Source organism: Hemicordylus capensis, chromosome 4 (genome assembly GCF_027244095.1).
Source record: "Hemicordylus capensis ecotype Gifberg chromosome 4, rHemCap1.1.pri, whole genome shotgun sequence".
NCBI lineage: Eukaryota > Metazoa > Chordata > Lepidosauria > Squamata > Cordylidae > Hemicordylus > Hemicordylus capensis.
The window spans coordinates 271,606,475-271,627,146 of record NC_069660.1 but is presented as its reverse complement, the minus strand read 5'-3'; the positions used below and the strand labels follow the sequence as shown (position 1 = coordinate 271,627,146).

The 20,672-nt window shown below is 40.8% G+C and overlaps 1 long non-coding RNA gene across 1 annotated transcript in view; it reads left to right on the top strand.

Annotated features, from left to right (window-relative positions):
- The first annotated feature begins 2,134 nt into the window (after window positions 1-2,134).
- LOC128322656 (uncharacterized) overlaps window positions 2,135-20,672 on the top strand; it is a 71,228-nt gene continuing 52,690 nt past the window's right edge. Inside the window, exon 1 of the long non-coding RNA XR_008305857.1 lies at window positions 2,135-2,250. This is a non-coding gene — a long non-coding RNA (uncharacterized LOC128322656). The remainder of the gene's footprint in view (window positions 2,251-20,672) is intronic.

Below are 20,672 nucleotides of genomic sequence, written 5' to 3'. Positions count from 1 at the left end.
TTGGAAATGCCAGGGAGGGAACTGGGAACTTGGGAACTTCTGCTCTTCCCAGAGTGGCCCCCCTCCCCTAAGTACTCACACATCCCCTAAGGTACTCACACATACGGAGGCTATTCACATGTGCATGCAAAACTGGGCTAAGGGAGCCCAGCCTGGATTTGCATGTGCATGTGAAACACTGGGATTGTGCCTGAACCTGGAGACATCATGGCAGCAAACCCACCTCTGAAGTCTCCCTTGGAAATGGGGTTAGGAAAGCGAGGGTTCTCCTAACCCTGTTTCCTTGATTGTGTGTCAGCCACAGCTGCAAGCAGCCACGGATGGCATTCTTGGGGAGATGAGGGGAGATCCCCATAATGTACCACGCACTCGTGTGGTGCATTATTGGAGCTCCTGGGCATGGGGCGACACGCGGCGATGCATCCTGGCACCCCAACCCTCTGAGTTACTGGTAGGAGCCAGTGCTTGTCTGCTCATGTGCTGGGAAGGTAAGCATTTTGTGGCTTCCTCCCCTCACCCCTTTAGAGCCCATTCTCAAATGTAACCATTCTCAAATGTAAATGGGCTCACTGTCTTCCATTCAAATGCAACCTGCTTCCTCCAAGTAAACATAAGTAGGACTGATGTGCTAGTCATGTTGACTTCTGCAACGCCTAACTAATTTGAAGGCTGAGCCATTAAAACCTGGATGGAGAGTCCATTGTTTTCAATTTCACACAGATACAGAAAATGCGTTTATATCTATTTTAGCCCTTTTCCCTTTGCACTTTTTCAAATGGTACTAGTGTGAGGCTGAATCTTAAGCATAGTTACTTGGGAGTAAGCCAAAGTGATATCTCTTAAGACTAGGCTGTCAAGATTCCTTTTTTCCCTTTTGCACAACATGGACTGAAAATAAAATTCCTTCAGAACAAATTGTGTTATCCATAATGAATGTTGTTAGTTAATAAGGATGTAGTTCAAAATTAAACATGCGAAATGCAGCCTTCATTTTAAAGGTTACGATGCCTGAAATTTGATTTTCAGCTATCTGTATATTTATAATTTGTGAAGAAATTTCTTTTGTACCACTGTTCTGATTGACTAGAATAGGTGTCATCCTGATTTATAGATGTCTTTGTTAATGTTCCCTCAGTGCAGCCCACACCTTCCCCTCAATTCCTACCCTACTCCTTTATTTCTGCTTGTCACATTTCTGTTTTTAATGTATGTGATTAATAAAATCACTTTTATTAGTCATACATTGTACATCCATTCCATTCTATGAAGTAGCGCTGGGGGTGGGGGTGGGGTGGGGTGTTGGAGGGGGGTCAGGAATCAACATTACCAGAAAAGCACAGCTTTCTAACTGTAAAAAAGTGAATCTTACCCCTAACCAGAAATTAGATAAGAGTTTAATTTATAAAACAATACAACAGCCATTTGATGGGACTGGCAAACACTGGGACTGTGAGAAAGAGAATACAAAAAGCGAAGTCTAAAAACTTTCCTTCTCAAATTATGTTACTTACTTGAATAGTTTGGTAATAAAGACTTGGACTTTGAGTCATATTAAAAACACAGGCACGTTTTTGAAGCAGTAATTTTCCATTTTATAGGCAAGCATTAGTTCTTAACCATTTAATATGTGGTTTCCAATGTAAGGAAAATGCTGTTTTCTAATTTGATATGAGTTTTTGTACAGACGCAGATATTCTGACATTGCTGCAGAGCCTTTGCTAGGTTACTGCGAAACTCAAGGAGCAAAGCCTGACACTGTGGAGATGTTGCGGTCTGGATTCTATGGGAAGGTTACCAATGAAATTTACATTTTCCATAAAATATAAGAGGCCACCATTTTCTGTAATCCCATAGCAGCAACGAAATGGTGGTACAGAAGAAAAGTACCTATAAGACACATTTCATCATTGCTTCTATCCATTGCAATCTTCTTTCCGTAGCACGATTATCCTATATCTTTTTTCTCTTCCCTCTGACTAAATATGCTATTTTTTAGATAAAAATAAACTGGTTATCAAGTCAAAAATGGTTCATGCCTATTAGGCCACTAAGGTATCTCTCGGCAAATGTTTTGTGATTTAAAGAAAGGGCTACTAAAAGTACAGCATGGTGCTTCTAGCATGCACACACACACATACATACACACACACATACGCACACTCAGATGAATGTATTTCTTGGAGAAGGCACAATAGAAAAGCTGTATCTTAGAGGTAGAGGACATAAACATGGAGCAGGGATGCAGCATTGGTCAGTATGGCATTTTTATTTTATGCTAAAATAACCATATATAGATCCACATTCATGTCATCAAACCCATTTAAGCTAACTAGGACCATTTTCCATTTGTACTATATGCTTCAGCCTTTATTACCTTTCTTTACACTTCAGGCAAATATGATTATTGGCATATTGAATTTAAACATGCATCTTCTTTGTAAATAATGCCACTTCATATTTTGGCTTAAAACATTATTTTCTTGAAGATATTACATAAGAAAACAAGCATGAAAAAGTGGAATAAATATAGATATAGATAGATATAGGTAAAACAGTGTACATACATCCTATCATATAGTAAAGGCTGTACATTTTTAAGTTGTATTGCACCTTACTACTCCTGGATATTAAATTGATCCTAATTTTATGGGCTGGCAATTTCCTGAAAATTATTTACTGCAGCTGTTCTTGTATATTGTAGCTATTGTTTTCTATGGACATGGTGTATTTCTTTTAACTGATAAAATTCAAAACATGATTGAAGACTTATATCTAACAAGTTGCAGTTTTAATTGATGATTTGTATGATCATCTATAAAAGAAGTATATATTAATACTGCATAATGGTTTAATTAATAATATTTTATATGGGGAAGAAAAAAGTCTAAATGCGTATTTTAAGTAAAAACAACTTTGCTAAGAAAAGTTTGCTAATACACCTTGAACCAGATTAAATTTGCTTATACCTGCAATTATGTACAAGTAAAACAATGCAATGTCCTTTTTAAGTGCTTCCATCCTTTTTAATTCCAAAGAAAAGTGTATTTAGGTAACACTGCCACCTATTGTACAAACATGATAGCAACACTTCTTTGCAGTTCATGTAACTCCTCTTTTGAAATATGCTTAGGGTTTTAAGATGTCCTATTATCTTTGTTTATTTTTTAAATATAGGGATCTCACAAGCATTGGTGGGGAAAGAATATTTGTTACAATAATATGTTACATTATTGCAAAAACAATTCAGGCAATGATAACTGAAAGAAGAATCACATGGAAAAAACTTGGTGCAAAGCTTTAAACAAAGTACAGCTCATACATAGCATTTATACTTTTTAGCAGTATAAACATCTCAGGTATCAAAATTCAAAATTCCATCCCTTCTGTAAGCAACCAAAATATAAGCAACCAAAATATACCCAAGCTGAGTTCCACAGAAAAAACATATCCCTGTTTTATACTTAAAGGTTTATTCTGACACACATTTAAACTATGAACTTGCACCTACAGCCCAGGGCAGGTGAAACGGTACTAATATGTTTACTGCTATTAACATAAACTGTGATAATATTTGGGCCTACAGTTTAGGAAACATTTTAAATAAATACATTTACCTTAGGACGGATTGTGCATGGCAAAAAATAAAAAAAAATAAAAGCCATTATGGAAAAAGATATCAAACCATGAATGGCAAACGATGCCACACAAAATTTCTGTTAGCCATAAGAAAATTAAACAGCAATTTAACATATCTGTTAATGTGACTATAACATGATAATATATAGATAATCTCTCTCTCTCTCTCTCTGTGTGTGTGTGTGTGTGTGTGTGTGTGTGTGTGTGTGTGTAGGGGAGTAATTTCAAATCACATAGCAAAATGGCACATGTTTTACGTAAAATCCTATCCATATTAAACACAACTGGAAACGACTTATATTTGTTTGATGCCAAAGTGTGTTGGAATATATTTTTCATATATATATTGATATCTACTTGATGATTAGTAAAGTATTTTACTTCAGCTTCCCTAAGTAGTGTTCTTTAAAGGAAGTTACTGATATGCTAGACTCTCAAAAGAGCTACATCTGCAAATCTGCTTTATATAGAGATTAAAAGGCATGTGTGCAGGGTATTCGAGTATGTTTATTCTTCTTAATGTGTGCACACCCAAATTTAGCAATTTTAAACATTATAACTTTGATCATTAATAAAACAAATAGATGCAAGAAATAGCCTTAGAATTCATACAGAAACAGTGAAATGCCTTGTTTTCAATAACATTCTTCAGTAGTTAAAAACAGTTACTAACATAACAGTGTTTGGATTATTATTGGATTTTAAGTCAGATTGATTTCTACCTTTTATGGAACAATCCTGAAAGTTTTGACAGGTGCCTGAATAGTTTTAAGTATGTATATATTTATGCAATGACACTTGTATAATTTTGTCACTACAGAAAGTTACCTGTCAAACAATTCTTCTAGAGGCAATCAGGTAGCCAAGTTAGAGTTTCAATACAACTAACAAGTCAGTGGTGGGCTTCCAACCTGTTGGTATTTTGAAAGCAATTGATATATAGTATTTCCTTCTCACTGCAGTATCATTTTCTGTAAATTCCTAGGTTTACATTGCACTGAGGTTGAAATTGAAGAGGAAACGAGCTGTGATCATATAAAGCTAGGGACAAAAAAGGCACACTCACACAATCTCACCCTAAAGCCAATTGAGTTGTAGCTCATGGACTATCTATGGGGCTAACAGCCTGCTTCAAACCCTTCCAAATCACAATGAAGTCCCATTAATACTGATGGAACTTACTTAGAAGTAATTACATTTAGGATCATAGCCTAACTTGTCCAAGTACTTGATCAGGATAAGGTTCATCAGAAAAAAAACCCCAACCTAAAACTGTTTTCAATGCCATTGTGTTCTCATGACTTTTAATAGTTTTAATATTACATTAATATATGCAACGAATTCAGTAACCTTAATGCAGCTGGATAAATATCTAACTACCTATTTGGAAAATAATCGGATTACAACTTTTACTGAAATATCAAAAGCCTTTAAACATAACAGATACATAACAGCGAACTATGATGCATTCAGTCATGCTGTGATGATGCATAACACTTGTTGGATTTTGCAAAGCACTTAAGAAATCTCATTTGCTAGGAAAACCAACAACTTTCTTTCATCAGACTTAAGTTTTAATATGACTTCCCGCTGTACTTTTTCCTCTTATAAGGGTCTCAAATAGTAATATACCCAATCCGAGCAGACATTTAAGTCTTTAAATTTAAACCCACAGACATTCAATTAATTTTGAAAATACAAATATGAACCAAGAAGACTAAGACGCAGCATATTTATAAACATAATTTGAAGTATAGAGAGCATTAAAAGGATCTTTGAATGCAAAGCATGGGGGAAATCAGTTACAGCATATGAGCAATTTCTTAATTCTCTTTTTAAAAATCATATACATTCAAATTGGGAATGAGAACATTAAGATTTTAGTAGTGACTCCTCTAATTAGTGCATCTTGGTCTTGTGTATAATTTAAACAAATGCAAAAAAAGGAACGAAATATATGAATATTAATAGTTAAGAGAACACTTGTTAGCAGAGCTTGTATATTAGCAAAAGTATAGAGACTGCCAAGGTACAATGTTTTAAAAAGCAGAAGGTTAGGTGAAAAATAATGCCTTTTCCTCAGAGATGTACTACTGTCCTTGACTACAGATACTACATTCAAATGCATTTTAAAATGCAAAGGAAATATGGTTATACTTCAATAACTAACATCATCATTACTTTTATATCTTAGCTTTACTAGATCATTGCTTTAAATGAGCATCACAAAACCAATGGAGCTTTCGTTTCCACATTACATTTTCTTGATAATAATTTTCAATTTTTTTCTCTTCCATGTCATCATTTTAATGTAAATCTTTTTCTTTTCAATAAAATGAAATGATTAAGTAATCCTGCTTTTTGCATGATTAAAGATGACAGATAGGCTTGGGTGGATAAAAATCAAGGCTCCTCACAGAATCTGTGCACCTCACATGTCAGAATCTTTCCAGCTTACTTAGCGCTAATGACAGGGGGAAAAATTAGCATGTCCATGAATTGTCTAGAAAGAATAACAAGCTACCAACAGGACCTACCTTATATTATCTACAGCTTTGGCTAAATAGTTCCTTTAAATCATTTTCTGTAATTAACCATCAACGAATTGTTTTGACAGAACGTTAACAGATCAGTGACTATTGCTGTGCTGTTTAATAGCATCCTATACAAAACACTGAGAGAAGCAATATATAAGGATTATTGAATATATAGCACAGAAACAGTTAAAAGGATTTTTTTTTTGCACCAAAAATTCCTATAGCTAAATAAGATTCAATTTTAAAACTAGGAAGAAAGATCTATGGATATTTACCAGTGTTTTTCTTTCCTTTCAACAGCCCTATGCAATATGCGTTCATCCTTTTTTGACTCAGACAAGTAAACCAGAAAGGGGATATTACTGTACAGCACATACATACATACTGCTATCGCCTCTAGACATATGACCCAAAATGATGCTAAGAAGTCTCTCTCTGACCTCCTGCTAACCAGCCTCTTGTGATTAATTCAGCAGGTCCTTGAAACTATCTGCTAGTGATCCTTGTTTCTTTCTATCTTTCTTCCTTTTCTTTTTTAAAATTTAAGTGTTTCTGAAGCCCACCTATAGTTTCAATAGGGGTTTTTTTTTATCAAAGGAAAACCATTAATCTTCTGCCACAGATTTTCCTGCCAGTTTGCAGGAAAGCACCACCTGCCTATGCATTTGCCAAATAGGACCATAAATACCACAACATTCCCTGACATAAGTTTTGTAGACATCTGTATCATGGTAGCACTGCATTTCCCTTCTTTGACAGATGAAATTACTATTCTTTGATATATATATATATATATATATATATATATATATATATATATATATATATATATATTTTTTTTTGCTTCCCCCCCTTCTCTCCCCCCTTCTCTGATTATGTTCTGGATGGCAAAATTTGGGCCACAAAATGCTAATTTCTAACCTAACACCATGACAGCAATCACAGCCATCACAAGGATGGAATAAAGAGAGCAATCTAACATCCAGGGATATGAATTTCTGATCAGTGGCTGGCAGACTGCCGTGAAAGCTTACAGTAATCCCATTGGACAGCTCGGGTTGATGAAGCCTGGGAACAGGCAGCCACAATGTAGGTAGTTCACAATTGCAAGCATTTGTCCATAATTTAAAGCTATATGAGAAGTGGAGAGTATTCATCTGAACAACAAGCTGTAATTTAACTAGAGTAACATTTACATAGTTTTTAACCCATTACGTCCTCATCTCACACTGAAAATTCCTCCTTTTAAATGCTCTTTTTGAAAAAAGAAAAATCCTATATGTGAAATGCCTCTACCTGAGAAGCATTTAGAAAGCTTAGTTATCACTTAGAGCGATTACATTTTATTGTGTGATTTCACAAACATCAATGTTGTGTTTTAAAGTATAAGGAGCTTTAATCATGAAATATCTTACTTGTGTTAACAATGCAGTGAGGTCAATGGAGTTTTCCTGAACAAGCGAATATTACTTAGGAGTTAATTCTGACACCTTTACTCACAATGAATCGTATTTTATCATAGGCTATGCACAAGTCAAGTACTCACTGAAATTAAATCCAAGGATTTGCAGTTCTAGAGAATGCTATTATACTGGATGCATTGGTTCTAACTCATTTTGACTGATACTAAGAGTATAAACAGTAGCATTAGTCACTGACATCCATTCCATTGGCAAATGCTTCCCAAATTCCATCTAAGTCAGAAGCTGGCCATATGAAATTGGACTATTGAGCCATCTTCTAGTCCAGAACTGTCTACTTCAACTGGTAGTGTCTTCTAAAATCTCAAGCAGAGCTATTTCCTAAATCTGCTCCCTGACTTTGGAAATGATGGGTTTTGACCCTAAGAGCATCTTCATGCAAATGAAATATAGCTCTGCCACTGAGCTATATTTACAAATACGGCAAATATTTATATACCACTTTTCAAAAGTGGTTTATATCTAAATGAATGAATGAATGAATGAATGAGAGGCTCCCTGTCCCCAAAGGGCTCACAATCTAAAAAAGAAACATAAGATAAGCCCCAGCAGCAGCCACTGGAGGGATGCTGTGCTGGGGATGGATAGGGCCAGTTGCTCTCCACCTGTTAAATAAAGAGAATAATCACACTTAAAAACCTCTTTGCTCAGCAGGGGACCTGCTCAGTTAGCAGGGGATATTTATATTTCCTCCCAACTATGCACTAATACACGGATTCCTAACGTGTGGTACCCATCACCCCCAGCTACATTGTGGCTGGGGATGATGGGAGTTGTAGTTTTGCAACATCTAGGGTACCACAGGTTGGGAACCCCTGCACTAATGAATGCTTGAGAACCGTGACCTGTTCGGAGGGATCTGGCAGAATTCAAGTAATGGGAAATGGTGTGAAGTGTTTCTTCCTGCAATAAAAGCATTGAGACTGAATTGTAGATGACACAGTGGATTACCAATCCCTGGATTGGTGGATTACACAGAGCTTGGATTACACACCAAGAGAGGCTTCCATATTGACTTCATTGGACATGGCAGGTCTGCAAAGAAGGATTTGCACTCTATGTTGGAGCAAACAATGAAAACTGCTGGCCTAGGAGACCCATTTGTGCTCATCAGTGCACTTCAGTCTCCGGATTAGAGCAACCATGTTTTGTTTTGTTTTTAAAAAATCTGCCTTTCTGGAAAAGATGACCCCAGAAAGAATATTTCTATAGCACTAATTGAAGCAATTTCTATGACTCACTGCAGCCTGAATTTAGAAGGCTCACCAAAAGGTTTGCAGTCAGAAGAATGTAAAGGATACAGGTCCGTTTCCTGAGAACTGAAGAAAACCCTGACTATTAATGATACAAGAGTCTGAAACATGAAGACAATGGGTGCAAACGGTGGTGGTTATAGCATAGCATTAGGATACTAGGACAATTGCCACAAGGAAAATTACAGACATTACAATCTCTATCTCTATATAAAAAGGAATCCTATTACCAGTTACAAAACATATACAGTTTGTTAAATGCCTAATAAATAATGTATTCCAGGAACAGTACTTGGCCAAAATCTTTTATCAAAACTTTAAACAAAGAAGGAAAGCGACAGACTTCTGTTCCAGTTGTTTAAAAACTAGCCTCTAATATTTTTGCAAAGCAAGAAGTTGTATTGAGACCTTGCATGAGAAGTAGGAAACTCTGCCCACAATAGATGACTCTGCTTGATTTTGACAAGTCTCTTATTGCCTTGCAACCCCCGTCCCCCACATCCCCCAGGTCATCTTCTTCTCAGAAATGGCTTTTCAGTGGCTGCTGATGGGAAGAAGGAGTAGGAAAGTTATCTTGTGTATGTTTCCTTCTAATCATGCCAGGTCAGGATGCAAGCCATGGTTTCAATATCCCCCTACAAGAATCATCCCCTTTTCTTCCTTTGGCCCTGAGCCTGTGTGCTGCCTTTTGCCATTTTTCCAAATGTTTCTACCATATTTCTATACCACAGGCTAGGTACTGTGGTAACTGCTCCTAATCACTATAATTTCCATTAGAGGTGTGCACGAATTGATTTTTTTCATTTCAATTTGTACTCAAATTGAAACAACCCCAATTTGTTTTGGGTCTGAATCTGACACCCCCACCCTGAATCACCCCAGATGGGTGATTGGACTCAATTTTTCTGAATCCAAATAGATTTGGATCAAATAAAGCTCCTGGGGACAAAAGAGTGGGGGTGGTGGTAGTACCCAATGGGTGCAAGGAAGCTACCACCCAAATTTCAAAGAAATTGGGCAAAGGGCTGATTTTTTTTAAATGAATTTTGGAAGTTTATGCATCTTTAAGATTTTTTCCATAGGGAATAATGGGGGTTCCAGCAAAATTATAGCCACACGTTGGGGGCACCAGTGTGGCCCAGAGCGAGTGGTGGCATAGTGCACATAGGGCGCCAACCACCCCCATACCCACAAGCCCATGGGGTACTGGGTTTTATTGTTTCTGAGGTATTCTGAGTATTCTCTGGTAGCAAATGGGAGTGGATTCATTTTCAATGAGAAAGCATTGCTCTTCCTGTCCCCCTGACAAGACACCAAGGAAGCCCTCCATGAACCACCGGCCGGCGGAACACGGAGGTGGCACTGGCCGCACCGTTGGTGCTACTGCCAGAGAAACTGCGTTGCTGGACTGGGAAGAAGTGGTGGTGGTGGCAGTGCTGCTGGGGATGGAATGTGCACTGCCAGGCTGCGTACCATCCCCCTCCTCCTGGTTATTTGCAACTAGCCTCTTCTGTTCTGCACGCCTGATGTGCTCGACCAGGAGGTCCCTCCACCTGAGCAGCTGGTCAGGGGTGATAGCTCTGCCCTTCATCCTTGGGTCACAGATGCATGCCAGGACATGCCATGCAGATGCACCCAAGGGTGTCGTGAGCCATTCCACTACCCCAGCCCTCAGCTGATCTGCCAGGGCAATTGTGTCCCGAGTGGCCTGGAGATTACCCATGGTCTTCGCAAGGAGAAGACTGGTGGGCAAAGCTTGGCTCAGCGTAGCTGCCTTGGTACACAAGCTGTTTGTGGCAACATAGAATGGCTCGAGTACTAAGAGCAACTCAGAAATGAGCTGCCAATCCACAGTGGACAGGTTGCAAACATCCAAGCCAGTACACCTTGCCACCCAGTCTGTGGATGGCTCCCTCTTGCTCCTGCAGGCGCTGGAGCAAAAGAAAGGTGGCGTTCCACTGGGTAGGAACATCCTGGAGGATCAGGTGTTCAGGCAGGCCCAGCTCAATCTACCTGGCCTTGAACAGGCACCTTTCCCTTTCGCTCCAGTGGAAGTGACCAGAAATCTTGTGGCACTGGTCCACAAAAGCGGCCACGAAAGCGGCAGGTTCTGGGGCGGGAACTAAACCTAACCTCTGCTGGCGCTTGGACTTTACCTCCTTAAGCCCAAGCACATCCTGCAACACCAAGTTCAAAGTGTGTACAACACAAGCGATGTGCACAAATTGAACCTGCCTGGCCGCCATACTAATGTTGGCTGTGTGATTGGTGACCATGAAGCCTCGGCAGAGGTTTGGCTCCCCGGCTAGCCAAGTCCCCACCTGTCGGTCCATGACTGCCGCCAACTCATCCGACCTGTGGTCTGTGTCCATCGCCTCCACATGCAACACTGCCAAAAAAGGCTTGCCTGCATGGGAGGAGAGGGATACAGCTCCAGTGGAGCCGGATGTCCCCTCACCCTCATGCCCCCACCAGTGGGCTGTCAGGGACATGAAGACAGTGTGCAGCCCACTATGGCTCATCCCGAGATCTGCAGTGAAGTGCATACTGGTGCTGGGGCCGGCTGCACGCAACCGGGCCAACACAGCCTCCCTGCACGCATGGTACAGGGAGGGCACCACCCTCCTACTGAAAGTGGTCCGTGAGGGGATTTTGTACTCAGGGGCAAGCAGCTGGAGCTGACCGTGTAAGCCGACATTCTCCATGCTACGAAAAGGCTGATCGTCCAAAGCCATCATCTCCCCATGGCCTGGGTAATGAGATATGGTTTTGGGTGATCAGACTGCTTGCCCAGAGGTTGCACCCACCACTCAGTCAGCTTTTCCTGCCTAGGAGCAGGAGCCACTGGTTGCTTGCTGCTACTGCTACTAGAGAAGGCACTTGGCTTAGCACCGCTGCCAGCAGAGGTTTGGACCTCTGGGTGCCGCCGCTGCAGGTGCAACAGCAGACCTGACATGCTGAAGTGCTTTGGATCCTTGCCTCTGCTATCAAGTGCCTTGCAGTGGATGCAGGCAGCATGGCTGGGATCACCAGGGCAAAGCTCAAAGTGATCCCACACCACACTGCTGGACTCTCCTGCGACACGGGATCACTTGAGTAGTGGTGCTTCTGCTGGTTCCTTCTGGGGCACACCACCATCACTGCCCTCAGAGCTGGCTTGGGAAGTCCCAGGGACAGGAAACAAAGGGGCTTCCTCCTGGGCCCCCTCAGATGCAACAGGGACCAGTGAGGAGGGCAGCAAGGTGGATCTGGCTGGACTGGCAGCCGTCTCCACCTACACTACCTCCACATCTGCCACGGGAAGAACTTCTTCCCTTGCAGGGGAGGCCTTCCCCTCTAACTGCTGCCCAGCCACAGCTCCTGGCATAGGGCCAGGCAGACAAGAGAAGTCCAGCCTGCGCACAAAAGCAAGGGCAGGGGTGACTCGGGGAATAGGCCCCTGTCGCCACCTCCTATCATAACCAGCAAGAAAAGGCCTCCCCCTACCTTGCACTCCCCCCCCCCACCATCTCTTTTGGAGCTTCTTTTTAAAACCCTGACTTTAAAAAAAACTTTTTTAAATGAATTGGGGGCAAGGGGCAGAAGTGGGGTGAATGTAGTGGGGTGAGTGTCTCAGGGCAGGGGACACTCAGTTGGGAGAAGTGCCAAGAACAGGAGCTGGGCTGACCTCAGCAGAGTGTGCCCCCTGCAGTTTGGGGTGGGTGGTAAGGGAGGAGGCTACAGTCTGTGCCCACTGCCCACTCAGAGCCTGTAGGCTGGGCTGGGCACATGGAACAGAAAGGCACAATATAGGCTGCTGTTGCTGGACTATTGGCCTGGGGTGATGGCTGAAGGCTTTGCTTGTTTAAAGCAAAGTTGGGGGTGGGTGGTAAATGGGTGCAGTGAGGAGCAGGCGGCTGGGCAGCACTAGGGAACAGAACTATACAATAGGGAACAATAACGGGAACAGACACAATAACCGATACAATAACTTGGGAACAGATACAATAAAGATAATATACGCTGCTGGGGTGGTGGCTGAAGGCTTTCTTGGTTTTAAGCAAAGTTGGGGGCGGGTGGTAAATGTAAATGGGTTCAGGGAGGAGGCTAGAGCGTGCACCCACTCAAAGCCTGTAGGTTGCTGGGTAGATAATATTAATAATACTTTATATATTATTGGCACAGAGGGCTGGAGGACCGGCTTCTTTAAAAAAAAAAAAAAGCAAAAACAAATTGGAATGGGGAAAAAGAGAATTATTATTTTTAAACCACAAAGCTACGAAACCCTTCTAACTGCCTACTAGTGCTAGCTAACGGGGATCCCTCCCACAGACCGAAGAACCCTATTTAAACTTCTTCTAAACTAAACTACACAAAACTTTTAAAATTCAATTGCAACCCAAACAGGGGGAAAAACCCCAAGAATACACAATTCCAGAGATATGTTTGTCTGTGGGGTGTGTGTGTGTGTGTGTGTGTGTGTGTGTGTGTGTGTTAAAATAAATGGGTACTCACTCAGTCTAGGGCTTCACCCACATTGGGTCTAGTATTCCACTTCTGTGGTCTGGTCTCTGGGAGTCTTTCTTCTGTCTTCAGATGGGGCAAAAGCCAGGAAATCTGGGGGAGGAGTGTGTGTGGCCAGCCAGGTGGCCAGTGACCACAGGCACTCTGGGGCTGGCACAGGCAGGCAGTGATTCTCTCAGCAGCAGGAAGAGGGGGTGGGGAAAAAGAATCAGATGGTATTCTCTTTTTCGCCACAAAAATCAGTTATTAATATTAATGCAGGAGAGAATCAATCCGACCCAGGATGGCACAGTCAGGCACTGGCAGATTGAGTGGCACTGGGCAAGCAAGGCAGGCTGGATGGCAAGGCAGAACAATAGGCAGCAATACAAAGCAATGCAAAAGGCAAAGCTCTCTCTCTCTCTTCTCCCATGAGGCAGAAAGGAAGAATGGCTGCCTGCTGCCTCTTTAAATACCTCAAAAATCCCCCCGTGAACTCCTCCCCACCCTTGCCCCTTCTTTGACCTTCCCCTGGTCAATGCGGGGTCATTTTGCACTTTGCAGAGCCCAAACAGCCAATCGGGAACAAGGAGACAATTGCCAGCAGTTCAGCCCATGCTTTCCTTTACCAATCTGAAGGCTGGAAGGGCGGGAAATTCAAATCGACATCAAACACAAAATAGAGACTACACTCAGAGATCGCCACAAACTGGAGGTGTGAAACAACAAATCTTTCAGAGCCAAAATTCTGGTGTTTTGTTTTGTCAACAAAACTTTCGGAAGTTGCAATCAGGTGATTTGTTTTGTACACAAATCGCCCGAAATGGCCTGATTTGGGTACAGAACGTTCTGTACCCAAGACGTTTTGCACATCCCTAATTTCCATGACTTTGCTCTCATCAAACTCACATCCGCAAAGCCTTTCTTATATACCACAAACTAACCTTTTCTTAACTTGATGCTGCCAGTTGATTTTCTTCTACCTCTGCCTCACCACAATTTCAGTCAAGAAAGCTTGATCCATCCAATAAAAATGGTAAGCCTTCTGGACAAGGGCATCCTGTATTCTGTTCAGAAGCTTGCATGGTTCTGGACAAATGTTAATTCATACCCATTGTTGGCCAGGTGCAGCAGGGCAAATAAAGCTACATGAATAAATGAAGCTGGTTTGGATACTACCTTACTGGCCCATGCAATTATGAAGGGGATGTGCCAAGAGTGTGCCCATCAGGATGACTTCCACAGACATCTCCAATGCCCTCCCAGCACATCTCTTTATTACATGGAGGGGATGTTCATCTGAATGGCTCCATGGCTATTCAGAAGCACACTCACCCGCACATTATAAAGGGATGTGCCAGGAGGGTGCCAGGACATCTGCAGATGGGCACACACTTTCAGCTTGTCCTCTTTCTGATTTATTTATTTGTTTGTTTGTTTGTTTATTTAATCACATTTTACTACCCAAAACTCGGGTTCTCTGGGCAGTTTACAAAACAAAAAAAATCAATAAAAAGATTAACACATTAAAATTTAAAATGTTAAAACTATTAAAACGCAATTAAAACACGGTTAAAACAATGTCTGATTAAAAGCCTGGCTGAACAAACGCGTCTTGACTGCCTTTTTAAAAGTTGTAAGAGATGAGGAGGCTCTTATTTCAGCAGGAAGTGTGTTCCAAAGCCTTGGGGCAGCAATGGAGAAGGCCCGTCCCCGCGTAGCCACTAGAGGAGCTGGTAGCAACTGCAGACGAACGTCTCCAGATGATATCAATGGGCGGTGTGGTTCATAGCAAAGAAGGCATTCTCTTAAATACCCAGGGCCCAAGCTGTTTAGGGCTTTATAGGTTATAACCAAAACCTTGTACTTTGCTGGGAAACTTATCGGCAGCCAGTGTAAATCTTTTAAGATGGGAGTGATATGGTCTCCCTGAGATGACCCAGAGACCAATCTGGCTGCCTCATTCTGGACTAACTGCAGTTTCCGGACTATGTACAAAGGCAGCCCCACATAGTGCATTGCAGTAGTCAAGTCCAGCAGATGTCCTACTGTTCTGAGGTCATTTATCTCAAGAAATAGACGTAGCTCACGTACCAACTGAAGCTGATAAGACACTTCTGGCCACTGCCTCAACCTGGGAAACCAGTGAGGGTTTTGTGTCCAGAAGCACCCCCAGTCTGCATACCTGTTCCTTCTGGGAAAGTATGACCCCATCCAAAACAGGCAGATCAAAATCATCTCCTGAGTTCCGACCGTGCACAATAAGTACCTCCGTCTTATCTGGATTCAGCCTCAGCTTGTTACCTCTCATCCAGCCCATCACTGCCTTCAGGCAGGCATTTAGGGAAGTTATGCCCTCTCCTGATGATACTGACATGGAGAAACAGATTTGGCTGTCATCAGCATACTGATAGCACCCTGCACCAAATCTCCTGATGATCTCTCCCAGCGGTTTCATGTAGATGTTAAACAACATCAGAGACGATTGTAGATTGTAGAAGCTGGTAAGGTATCACCTAAATCTTCCAGTTCTACAAACCACATACCTAAGTCACAAGTCCAAAACACCCCACTAGATACATTTATATAATGCTCAGAAACCACATGCTTCTCTGATTATAATATTTTATATAAAATTATTATTATATTCTTTCTTACATTCTATAGGATTCACAACCACAAAAAGTGATGATAAAAACTAGATTTTAATGATACTGTATTAGACAAATTTCACATAGGATAAGTCTATCAATAGTAGATATGATAGTGAAACAGAATTTCCATATTTCAAGGCAACATCTTTTGGATTATCACTGGATGCTAGAGATGTAAAGCATCAGCATGAGCTTCCCATAGGCATCTGACCATTCACTATTGTAAACAGAATACTAGACAAGGTGACCATTGATCTGTTCCAGTTCCAAGGAAATTGAAAATTTATGCTCATATGTCCAGTGATCTCCATTTAGATCAGGTCTGCTCAACTTGGGCCCCCCAGCTGTTTTTTTGGACTACAACTCCCAGAATCCCCAGCCAGAGTAGCCAATAGCCAGGATTATGGGGGTTGTAGGCCAACTTCTGCAGGAGTGCCAAAGTCGAGCAGCCCTGATTGCACTATGGACCACTATTGTTCTGATTGGGTGATTTACTCCAGCTATGTTGTTCATCACTAGCCTGATAATATCACCACTCTATAGACACTGGCTACTTAAGAGGAAGAGGAGAACTCAGGCAACAATAAACTCAATCTGCCATTATACAGACAGTCATCAGAATAGGTGTATAGGTGGGGTAAAAGAGAGATTACTCATTCTGGTTCAACAGATGGGCCAAGCCCCTGGTAACTGGTTCTGTTGAAATGTGGGCTCCCATTCAGTTTCCCAGTCTGCTTATGTTCTGAAGCATTCGATACATCCTCCTGTAAGGGGATATTGGCATTGCATAACTAAATTTTGAGCTTCAAGATCAGCACTCCTCTTCGGGGGGAGGGGTGCTCACTCATAGGTTGCATCTACACTTTAACCTTTGTTCTTCCGTGGTTGGCTTTATTCTGCCCTTCCAGCCTGCAGGATCCAATCTATTCAAGGTATGTTAAGTCTCTCCATAGAAATTGGAAAGATATTTTTAGTTTACTTATTGGTGCCTTTCTGTCAACTCTTAAGTTGCACCCACTAACTATCAATTATTAAATGAAGGCTCCCACACCCACTGATCCTTTTTAGGTGGAATAATCACAGAGCCTTGAAATTGTACTGGTTCTTGCCTCTGTATCAGGGCAGAAAGCAGGACTTTCATCATAGTTTAGAGGGGATATAAACCTTTCCCTACACATCAACTGGGTGATTTTTTTTTAATTTGAAGCATGTTTGTTATTCTTTTGTACTCAGTCATTTTTGAGAGATATAGGAAAACCAGTATTTTAGCATGAAATTCTTTAGAATACCAAATATTAAGACTCCATTAGAAGCCTCTCAATTGACAAACCATTATTTTCTAGTTTATTATAGATTCCTAAAGTCTGAAGCAGTCCCTATAAAGAACAAAGTAAATTTCTTATTATTTATGTGATGGCTTGTCCTCTTCTCTACTGCTTAGTAATATTTTATTTAAATATTGACTATTATTTAAATATTATTTTTATTAAAAATCTCTCTGCCCCCTCCCAGCAATTCTCCAGCATGCCCGACATGTAAACAAAAGAAAAGATCAAGAACAGGACGAACACAAACAAAAGGAGAGGGTCAAAATGTTATAAAGAAGGAGAAAAACCTGTCACATTTTTTAAAAGGAGATACTATTTAGTATTTATACAGTCATATTGTCCGGCTTTTATATTTATAGACCAGTTTATATGATCAAGAATAATTACGTTATAAACCTTTTGCTGTAACACACCACTTCAGACTGTGAGAAAGGGCTACATGTTTGAATGCCCCCCAAAACCTTGCATGTAGATGTGTGGCAATTTTGAGGGGGTAAGAAGTATTTTTAAAAAGCTATTTCCCACTTGCAGCTCAAAGTGGTATGTAAAGAAAAAGCTTTATTATGCAATTCTCCTGCATATATAAACCGACCCTACAAGAGGTTTAGGGCCAGTTTATATACACAGGAGAACTGCATATTCAGGAAGTGAGGAATTCTGGGGGATTTAGCATGTCGGCTTCCAGACCACTTTATATGCTGCATTTTCCCATAAAGAATACTTCATGGAAGAAAAATCCATTGTGTGTGTGTGTGTGTGTGTGTCTCAATTATTTTAAAACTGTCAACCTGCTTTTATATTCCACAACTTGCCAAAAAATAAATAATCATAAAAATTATCATTACATGGAAATTAGAAATAGTCTAGACTGTCACATCTGAAGATTTCAAAAACTTCTATTTAATGGTGTACATTCACAGTGCACAGACGCTTGGAAGCTGTGCCTAATCGTGATATATTTTATTGTCACTTGCAGTCATCAGTATGTGGCTCTCCATGTAGGAAAATTTAAACGTGTGATGCAGCCCACAATTCACCTTACAAAACAAGCACCTTTTGTAAGAAAATAGGAAGTGTTAGAAGCCATTTCCAGTGTAATATTCTTGGCCCATTAAAAAAAAAATCTAAGCCAATCACTTTAGAATCACCACTTCAAAATGTTATCTGCCACATAGCTTTTCCACATAGCTGAACCCAAGGGCGGGGGGCGGGGGGGGATACAATAAAAATGTAGAACCTTCTTCATAGAACCACCCAGGACAAGTTACAGTATTTGGCAATGAAGCAAAGTACTAATCCCCAAAATAAATTAGGAAATTAAATATTTAAACAATCCAACCTGATTGCTTTGGAAAAGTGCACACTCACACACACAAAATTGCTGTGACACTAAGTCAGAATTGATGATGAAATCTGGGCACCTTTTGATTTCCCAGGCCAAATGCACCCTGCCAACCATTGCAGTGGCTGTTTATGGTAGGGGTCTAATAAACTGTAGCCTGTTTTTCCTGCTCTGGACCACAAAAAGAGGGCGATTGTCATGCACCTAACCGGCTATAATATATACCTAGTGGGATGCATTGCAGGGTGACAAGTCATACAGGCCTGAAAGCAATACAGATATTAATATGCGGTCTTCAACAAGTTTGCTTTTGCCTTACTTTCAATTTTTTACGTGAAGAAAAATTATCCACATGTATTCCATCCAGTATCCAGTGTTTTGTTGTTTAAAGGTTCGTCCCAGTGGAGATCCTGTAGAGAGTGTGGTGGTTGGAGTCAGAAAGAAAAAGGGAAGGGAAGAAGGAGAAAATTGAGCTTTTTCAGGAAAAAAAGTTAGTTAAATTGATATAAGATTACTTTGTGTTTGTGAGGGAGCAGCTATAAAACACCACATTTATTGCAAAGTCCTTGATAAAAGGACTGAAATTTTTCATCTTCATCATGCTAATGAACGTAATAATAGATATTTTAAAGTGAAACAAAGATAGGAAAGGGGGTAAATGTGTAAAGCTGCACTGCATGCATTTTATATAGGATTACAATGCAAACTGTATAACACAGAAAATCCTTGAGTACACAACAGGCGAAAAACATTTGAAATCAATCTTACCTCTTGGCCTTATTATTTCTTAATAACCAATTATATCAAAGAATAATTGTCCTAAATATCTACCAAGTTAAAATCTACACATGCTATAAAGAGCTACTGACTAATGATAAAAGAGAAAAGCACGTTATTATCCCATAGCACAGTAGCCCTATAATAGAACAACAGAGTACCATCCATGCAGCCTCTCTATAGCATTGGGCTTTCTCACATGTTACCTCCATAGTGCTGCCCTGTATTAAATTATAGATACTGCTGTTCTGTTACGTGACAGTGGCAGCAGGGACAGGGTCAAACTAAATGTTATACGGCAGATGTATGTAACCATTTCTCCATTAAAAATACCATCAAATACCGTTGGGGGAGGCATAAATCTGCAGAGGCCTGTCAAAGGGGGCATTGGGAGAAAAAAGGCTAATCCCCACCACCCCTGAATCTTTTCACTCAAAATCACCCTCTGAGCATCTTTCCCACCCACTGAGGAAAAGATATAGGTGCCCTGTTCATATATAGTTCACCTACAAGTCTGAAATCAGCTGGGGTCCATTCTGAGTGGGAGGGGGAAAGCTAGAAAGGAAAACCAGTCTTCCTAGTTGCAGCATTGGTTTTAACTCAAGACAATCCTAATGTTACATGAGTCCATCACATAACTATAATTTGATCCACAGCTCAGAGAGAGCTGCTGCTCATGCCAGGCAAGTGGCAAATAAAATTAGCTTAACTATTTACAGCCCACATGTAACTTAACTAGGCATACTTATGGCAAGTGTTCAAAGACCATGATATTAATATTACTAAGATCAGCCCTCTTCAGATGTTATTTAAAAATTATACCTGTATAATGTTCTTGCTGTTGTTGTTGTTGTTATTATTATTATTATTATTATTATTAACATTTTATATCCCGCTCTTCCTCCAAGGAGCCCAGAGCAGTGTACTTCATACTTAAGTTTCTCCTCACAACAACCCTGTGAAGTAGGTTAGGCTGAGAGAGAAGTAACCACAGGCTCCACTATACCACTGGCTCCAGGAGTGCTCCAGCAAGCCCCGCTCTGGCACTGACGTACTGAAAAGCTTCATCCCTGAGCTGCTTACAGCAGTTAAGAGCATGAAGATACTATTTCATGATCTGGCTGGGCCTTCCATTGATTGATTAACTGATTGATAGACTGATTGATTGGCCTTCCATTGATG